This window comes from Bombina bombina, chromosome 7 (genome assembly GCF_027579735.1).
Source record: "Bombina bombina isolate aBomBom1 chromosome 7, aBomBom1.pri, whole genome shotgun sequence".
In the NCBI taxonomy this organism is placed as follows: Eukaryota; Metazoa; Chordata; class Amphibia; order Anura; family Bombinatoridae; genus Bombina; species Bombina bombina.
Window position 1 is genome coordinate 40981823 of NC_069505.1, and position 9382 is coordinate 40991204.

Here is a 9382-nt window from a genome sequence, read left to right on the forward strand (position 1 = left end):
GATCCAATCAGCCAATCAGATTGAGCTTGCATTCTATTGGCCGGATCATGGACCTCTTCAGCCCCCCGCTTGGGCTTGGATCAGGACATCGGAGGAGCTCTTCTGGACCGATCGGTGAACCTGGTATGGTGAAGACAAGGTAGGATGATCTTCAGGGGCTTAGTGTTAGGTTTATTTAAGGGGGGTTTGGGTTAGATTAGGGGTATGTGGGTGGTGGGTTGTAATGTTGGGGGGGGTATTGTATGGTTTTTTTTACAGGCAAAAGAGCTGTATTTCTTGGGGCATGCCCCGCAAAGGGCCCTGTTCAGGGCTGGTAAGGTAAAAGAGCTTTGAACTTTAGTAATTTAGAATAGGGTAGGGCATTTTTTTATTTTGGGGGGCTTTGTTATTTTATTAGGGGGCTTAGAGTAGGTGTAATTAGTTTAAAATTGTTGTAATATTTTTCTTATGTTTGTAAATATTTTTTTATTTTTTGTAACTTAGTTCTTTTTTATTTTTTGTACTTTAGCTAGTTTATTTAATTGTATTTATTTGTAGCAATTGTATTTTATTAATTTATTTATAGTGTAGTGTTAGGTTAATTGTAGGTAATTGTAGGTAGTTTATTTAATTAATTTATTGATAGTCTAGTGTTAGGTTTATTTGTAACTTAGGTTAGGATTTCTTTTACAGGTAAATTTGTAATTATTTTAACTATTTTAGCTATTAAATAGTTCTTAACTATTTAATAGCTATTGTACCTGGTTAAAATAAATACAAAGTTACCTGTAAAATAAATATAAATCCTAAAATAGCTATAATATAATTATAATTTATATTGTAGCTATATTAGGATTTATTTTACAGGTAAGTATTTAGCTTTAAATAGGAATAATTTATTTAATAAGAGTTAATTAATTTCGTTAGATTTAAATTATATTTAATTTAGGGGGGTGTTAGTATTAGGGTTAGACTTAGCTTTAGGGGTTAATACATTTATTAGAATAGCGGTGAGCTCCAGTCGGCAGATTAGGGGTTAATAATTGAAGTTAGGTGTCGGCGATGTTAGGGAGGGCAGATTAGGGGTTAATACTATTTATTATAGGGTTAGTGAGGCGGATTAGGGGTTAATAACTTTATTATAGTAGCGCTCAGGTCCGGTCGGCAGATTAGGGGTTAATAAGTGTAGGCAGGTGGAGGCGACGTTGTGGGGGGCAGATTAGGGGTTAATAAATATAATATAGGGGTCGGCGGTGTTAGGGGCAGCAGATTAGGGGTACATAAGGATAACGTAGGTGGCGGCGCTTTGCGGTCGGCAGATTAGGGGTTAATAAGTGTAGGCAGGTGGAGGCGACGTTGTGGGGGGCAGATTAGGGGTTAATAAATATAATATAGGGGTCGGCGGTGTTAGGGGCAGCAGATTAGGGGTACATAAGGATAACGTAGGTGGCGGTCGGCAGATTAGGGGTTAAAAAATTTTTTTCGAGTGTCGGCGATGTGGGGGGACCTCGGTTTAGGGGTACATAGGTAGTTTATGGGTGTTAGTGTACTTTAGAGTACAGTAGTTACGAGCTTTATAAACCGGCGTTAGCCCAGAAAGCTCTTAACTACTGACTTTTTTCCTGCGGCTGGAGTTTTGTCGTTAGATGTCTAACGCTCACTTCAGAAACAACTCTAAATACCGGAGTTATAAAAATCCCATTGAAAAGATAGGATACGCAATTTACGTAAAGGGGATCTGCGGTATGGAAAAGTCGCGGCTGGAAAGTGAGCGTTAGACCCTATTTTGAGTGACTCCAAATACCGGCGGTAGCCTAAAACCAGCGTTAGGAGCCTCTAACGCTGGTTTTCACGGCTACCGCCAAACTCCAAATCTAGGCCTGTGTGTTTTACATATTGGCTAAGTTATTAGACATGATCCTGTACCCCTTACGAAACTTTACATTTTGATATAAACTCTAATATGGCACTTATCTAGATTACTTGGGTGCTTTACTATTACCTCTAACTTAATACCTCAATGTTTTTTTTTAGCAGATGAGACTTTAGTGAGTTGTTGATGCATAAATGCTGAGTAAGCACTTGAGTGAGCATACACATCTTGATTATAGTGTATTACACCTATTCTAGCATGCTTAACCCCTGATTGATGATTGTTCTGTCTGTCTTTACCGACACTTAGTCTGGATTTTAATTAAGAGTTCACATTTTCCAAGACTGAAATCTCAATCAGGAGATGTTTCTGAGATTATAATCCGCCTGTGACCTAGACTCTGATATAGGGCTCTAGTGCTTGTCTATATTACCACTTATCTTAGCCAAATTTCAGTTAGGAGATTATAACCCTGTATACTGTTGCAATTTTAGAAATAGAGTTAATGTGTTCACAAATATGTCAATGACCATTATCTGCAACCTTCTCACCTACTAATATGGTATCTAAGGCCTCTTAAGGAAGCCTCAACTAGTTGAATACCAGATTATACATTGCCCAAGTCTCCTAATACCCCTCATTTGAGTCAAAACTTCAATAGCTTCAACATACAAATTGAGACCAGGTGTTGTTTTTATCGCATAAGCTTGATGCCTATGTTTCACATGTCATGATACCCCTTGCTTCAGATTTTCCTTTTGCAAGGTTTCATCTCAGACCCTCAGCTATCTCTACTTTGACAATGGAAAGGAAATTACAAGGATCTGTCTCAAAAGATCTTACTGGATCAGGAGACAAAATAATACTTGAGGTGGCAGGTGCCTCATTTATTTGGCACGTTTAGACAGTAAACACCACCTTCACCAGCCTGCAAGGTTGGGGAGCAGTCTGGGGGACTTTGAGACCACATTGAGTTTGGTCTTCGACGGAGGTGAAGTAATCTATCAGCATCCTAGAACTCTGTGCAATCTTCAGACTTCTACAGAGCTAGTCTGGCTTCAGGCAAGAGTCATTACATTGATTGCAGTAAGACAATGTTACAGCAGAAGCTTACATAATTCATCAGGGTGGAACCTTTCTAGTTTTCTAGTGATGAGGGAAGTGTCCTGAATAAGCAGATGAGGGGAGCACTATGAAATCCTGAATTCAGCTATTCACATTCCAGGAGTTAACTGGGAGTCACACTTTGCAGTCAACAGTGCCTACACCTTGGAGAGTGATCTGTGAACAAGGAGGTGTCCGACCAGACAGTGAGATGTTGGAGTTTGTGGGAAATAGACATCATAGCTTTTAACCTGAGTCAAAAGATACACCATTACTGTGTCAGGTATCGGAATTCTAAAGCGAATCTGATAGATGCTCTATTAATTCCCAGGTTTTTCATTCTAATGTACATTTTTTCTCCGTTTGTGTTGCTATCCGGAGTGATAAGCAAGAACGAGCTTCAGTGATTCTGATAACTCTGACTTGGCCTCACAGGCCTTGGTATGCAGACCTGATTCATATGTATTGTTGACTGCTACCTCTGAGGAAAGATCTACTATCTCAAGGTCCCTTTTTCATCAGGATCTCAATCCTCCGTCTTTGAGAGTTTGTTGATTGAATGCTTAATTTTGGTTCTCAGAGTCTTATCCAATACATTTATTGATACTTTAATTCAGGCCAGAAATCCTGTTACTAGTTGTGTCCTTGAGTTTCTTCAGGACAGTTTGGGAAAGGGCGTATTGACCAGTTCTTTTAAGGCCAAATTTTGGCCTTATCTGGTCTGTATCACAAGAAGATTGCCAAAATGTTCAGATGTTCAGGACTTTACCCAGGCCTTGATTAGGATTATGCCTGTAATTCAACTGTGCACTACTCCTTGGAGTCTTAATCCTCAGGGTTCTTTAATCCTACATTTCTTTTGACAATGTTACAGCAGAAGCTTACATAATTCATCAGGGTGGAACCTTTCTAGTTTTCTAGTGATGAGGGAAGTGTCCTGAATAAGCAGATGAGTGGAGCACTATGAAATCCTGAATTTAGCTATTCACATTCCAGGAGTTAACTGGGAGTCACTCTTTGCAGTCAACAGTGCCTACACCTGGGAGAGTGATCTGTGAACAAGGAGGTGTTGTTCAGGACTTTACCCAGGTCTTGATTAGGATTATGCCTGTAATTCAACTATTCACTACTCCTTGGAGTCTTAATCCTGAGGGTTCTTTAATCCTACATTTCTTTTGATGCTTAGGCACACTACAGTATAGTTGAGCATCATGGGAAATGAAGTTCCAAAACATCTCTTGCAAATCTCCTTTAATTAAGAAATTATGGTTCCTTTATTGTGCCAAGCTTAAAAAATTATAGGGAACATGTTCACAATTTGGATATGGTAAGAGCTCTGAAGTTATATGTTGAAGCCACAAAATCGTTCAAAATGTCTTCTGCTGTATCCATTTCTCTGGACCTTAAAAGGGTCACAAAGCCACTGCAATGACTTTAGCTGCTTGACTAAAAGCAATAGGTTGCAGGGAAGTTTCCCCTGAACACATTACTGCCCATTTCACTTGATCAGTTTCTACGTCTTGGGCCTTCCTTAACGAGGCTTCTACAAACCAGATATGTAAGGAGGCCACCTGGTTTTCTTTGTACATCTTTACTAAGTTTTATTTTTTCAGCAGAAAAGTAGTGCAGGCCGTGTTGCCTACCTTACCTTTATTGTTCACTCTATTACATGGTGGTCTTGTGGACTTCACTGCTAGATTCCACATGTGATGTCTCGTAGACTCTCACCATCTTATGAAAACATTTATGAAAAAATTTATGATCACCTGATAAATTAATTATTTTTATGATGGTGAGAGTTCATTAGCTCCATCATTATTCTGTAAAGTTGACGGTATGACTTGTTGTGTGCTTCATTTACCCTGCTTTGTCCTTACCTGATTTTCTAGTTTTTCTCCTCTGCTTGGCTATGTGTATGATTGAGAAATTCTGGGAGTGTGGAGGGAATTAAAGCTATGGGGGCCCATTTATCAAGCTCTGGATGGAGCTTGAGGGCCCATGTTTCAGGCTCGCCAGAAACAGCAGTTATGAAGCAGCAGTCTAAAGGCCGCTGCTACATAACCTGTCCGCCTGCTCTGAGCAGGTGGACAAACATCGCCGAAAATCAACCCGATCGAGTACGATCGATCTGAGCTGCTGGTGCAATGCTGCTGCAATGCTGAATATGGAGAGCATATTGCTCTCCGCATTCAGCGAGGTCTGGCAGACCTGATCCGCACTGTCGGATCAGGTTCGCCAGACTTTTGATAAATATCTCCCATGGTATGCTTGGGGTGTGTTTCCCCCTCCTAATGGACTGGAGTGTAATGTCTTGTGGACTCTCACCATCATGAAATAAATTAATTTATCAGGTAAGCATACTTCTTTATGAAGTATTTTCTTTCACACAGTTAAAGGGAACCAAATTTGCTCAGTGCATCAGTTGTGACTTTTAACTGATAATAGGCAACTCATAAAAATAGCTTTTATCACACATCTTGACCTCGAAAGGCTTACTGGCCTATGACGTCAGCCACAAGCCCTCACAATTCAAAGCAGTAGCTCACTCACTAGATCAATAGCTCTTTCTTCCTCTAGGAATAACACATTTTTCCTGTTCTATCATATGGGTATTGCTCAATGTGTCACTTTTTTATATTATCTTGTTTTTAAGACCTTACAAAAGTCACTCAGTTTAATGTTGTTTTTTGAGCTAAACCATAAAGCAGGGGCGAGCAAGAGGTAGATCGCGGTCTACCAGTGGACCGCAAGTGAATTTTGAGGTGACCACCTGGAAGATTTCAAAAGTCTGCATAATAAGAGAAACATTTCTCACACATCTAGATTCTGAGTGAAGAGCCTCACCACCGTAGATATATGAGAAATGTTTCTCTTATGCAGACATTTGAAGTCGGCTATGAGTCTATGACGGCGGTATGTGTACTTCAGCATGCGCAACGCAGCTGTAGCTTAACTCGCTGGCCACGGCTTTGGCTACTGCCTGTCCCATACTCTCCTACTTTTTGTCTCAAGAGCGATCAGTCTATAGTATAGACTCTTCATGCACCAGGCTGAGATGCTGCTCGGTATCTCTGGGTTTGGCAGTTCCAGGTCCTGCTCCATTTTATATTCTGCTGCTACTTTCTAGTTCTGTCCTCCGTTACTGTCACCAGGCACTGCTGGGTGAATGGTCTGGTGGTGTTTTTTTCCCCAGAGTCTGTTACCCCCTAAGGTTCTTTTACTTACTCTGTACCAGGCTTTGATGCTGCTCTCTGATACTTTCTCTGACACACTAATATTAGCTACACTCTGTGCTAGTTTCTGCAGCTTTCTGTCTCCAAAATTTGTTGTCACCAAATTGTTTAGGTCAGTGCTGTTGTTGTTATACCAGTCTCTGGTTGTTGTGTAAGGCGGTACAGAGCCTGCAGGTCCTGCTGCTGTCACTGTCCCAACTATTTGCAGTAGTCTTCAACTAGTAGCGGACGGATGGAGAGTAGCCAACAGGACCTGCCCCATAATTAACCTGACATGGCGTCCAGCCAATAAAATTACTTTGTAGAATGAGTCTGTCTATGATTGGCTGCGAATAGTTCATTGTCATCGTTGTACCTGAGCTGTGGGTTTCCCATGTGTTCCAGGCTTGACAACTCCGCTAGCCCTACACCCGAGCCGCCTTGATTGTGAGGCTACTTATTCATACGCAGGCGCGGTACACAGATAAGGTTGCTTGAAGGTCCCAGTGTGACGTAAAGAGAGAGCTCTCGCAGTAAGTAAAGAGTGTGGCTGTATTTATTATTAAAGAGTGCGGCTGATTTTTAAAGCTGTATCATTTGTGGCAAAAATCAAATATTTAGCCAGCAGGTCCTATTTGTGGCAAAAATACAATTTACAGCCAGCGACTGATGTCTTTTTTTTGTTTGTTTTTTAGGTGACCACGTCACTTGGAATAAAATTAGAGGTAGCCCTTGCCTTACAAAAGTCTGCCGACCCCTGCCATAAAGTAACAGTTGGCCAGTTGGCCACTTTGTAACACTCTGTAGAGTAATACTTTAGTAAACAATTCTTATTTAAAGCAACTGTATTTTATAAAGGTCCATTATAGTGGTAAAATTACATGTTTAAATTTGCTAGAGCATGTAATTCTAACTCTAGCAACCCCACAAAGGGATTACACACATAGTTAAAGTACCACTCTGGAGCTGCAGAGCCGGAAACTGATATTTACCTAATCTGCAGTGGTAGTAGCACAGCTGGGTTGTGCAACTACCAATGCTGATTGGATCAGCTGTTAAACACATAGGGTCAGATTACAAGTTGAGCACAAACATTTGCACACACCAAAAATACATTACAAAGTATAGTTACTCATAATGACACCATCTAATAAAATTATTTTAAAAAATATTGCACACAAGTTATAAGTGCTCAAAGATCTCAGGTGTTAGAAAAAAGGCAGTTAAAGGGCTTTAATATAGATATACAAACATATACATTTCTAAATATGTATATATATGTAATTATATATATATATCTATATGTGTGTGTATATATGTATTTATATGTGTATATATGTATTTACAGATATATTGTATGTACACATATAAACACAGAAATACATATATAAGGGCATTGGAGCTCTTTGCAGTTAAGTAGATAAAAACATGTAAAACATATTTATGTAATAATTATTTTTAATAAAGGTTTAAGCTATTTATTTACTGTAAACATTTCACATTCCAACGTTCTGCACATAGCAGAATGTTCTATGTATATCTAAATAGATATTCCTGCATATATCTGTGTGTATATATATATATATATATATATATATATATATATATATATATATATAATGGATATAGCAAAAATGGAGTTTAGAAAAATCCATGAAGAAATAAAATATAGGAAAAAAATTAAAATTTCAAAGAGATTGGGGAAATTACCCGGAAGAAAAAGTGTATGATTATACAAATATCCAGTCTAGTAGTTCAGAATCAGATACTTCAGGTAATGATACCTTTAGAAGCAGAAGAGGTAATGCCAATAGAAGAGGTTTTTTATACAGGAGAAGATCAAGAAGACAAGGAGAGGGGGGCGAAAAGCATAAGAGAGGATTCTGCAGAACAAACTCAGAGGTATCCATTGAGGAACCAACAAATACAGAAACAGTGAAAGATGTGATAAATCTCTCTGATAGAAAACTCACAGAAAATGAACTTAAAATACTCTCTAAAGGACTTAACTATGTTCCTACTAACAAAACATATAACATATAACATACATTTAAAATTATCAAGGATGTACATCTGTTCACAAGGAAGATAGTACTTAGAAAAGTCTATAACAATAAGAACTTGAAGCAACATGAAAATCTTGATATTAATGATAGAGTAGTTCTACTACAAATAGAGGAATTAGCAGATGACATTACCTCAGCGACATATGAAAAGAAAATTGGGCATACTACACTGAGAATTAATTCTTTATACATGCCCGCTTTATCACAGGTGGCATGTGTAAATAATTTTGTAAAATTGGTTGAGTCTGACATTGACTTATTGAATATTAATACAGCGTTTAATGACAACCTTTCAAGGGATTTGAGAATAGCACTAAAAGAACTGATAAGTAATAACACTATTACCATAAAGCCGGCCGATAAAGGCGGAAACGTGGTAATACAAAACACTAGTGACTATGTTAAAGAATGTTCCAGACAACTTACTGATAGAAAACAATACAATATTCTTAAAAAGAATCCTGCAGAGAAATATAAATTGACTTTGGAACAATTAATCAGGGAGGGGAGTGCAAGATGGTCTGCTTAATAAAATGGAGGCAGTATTCTTCCTGGTTAAATTTCCGAGAGTGGACACATTTTATAATATACCCAAAATACATAAAAATAAATCACCACCACCTGGCAGACCCATAGTCTCTGGCCAGGGGTCCATAACAGAGAAGGCATCTCAGTATGTTGATTATATTCTGAGACCAGCTTTAATGAGCCTGCCATCGTACTGTACGTGAAAGATACTCAGGATGTATTAAAAATCATTAATGGCATACCTTTTGAGAGTAACTGGGTTCTAGTGTCAATAGATTTTGAGTCTCTATACTCATCAATACCGCATGATCAGGGCATTGCTGCATGTGAATATTTTTTGGAACAGAGAGGCCAGTTATTCTCAAAGCATACTAAATTTGTGTGTAAATTGTTGAGATATGTATTGGAACACAATTATTTCACGTTTGATGGCAGGTTCTATCAGCAGGTAAGGGGTACAGCAATGGGGACCTGCTGTGCCCCGGCCTATGCCTGCCTATATTTAGGCAAATGGGAGAAAGATGTCGTCTATGGGGGAAGCTTTGACTTCGCTTCATAGATGACGTTCTGTTATTCTGCTCAGGAACTGCCCAATCTTTGCAGGATTTTATAATGGAATT

The 9382-nt window shown here is 38.8% G+C and overlaps 1 long non-coding RNA gene across 1 annotated transcript; it reads left to right on the top strand.

Moving 5' to 3' along the window:
* The first annotated feature begins 6341 nt into the window (after nucleotides 1–6341).
* On the top strand, nucleotides 6342–7011 carry LOC128635735 (uncharacterized). Its single transcript, XR_008398572.1, has 2 exons — nucleotides 6342–6701; nucleotides 6864–7011. It is a non-coding gene; the product is annotated as an uncharacterized LOC128635735 (long non-coding RNA).
* Nucleotides 7012–9382: the final 2371 nt, after the last annotated feature.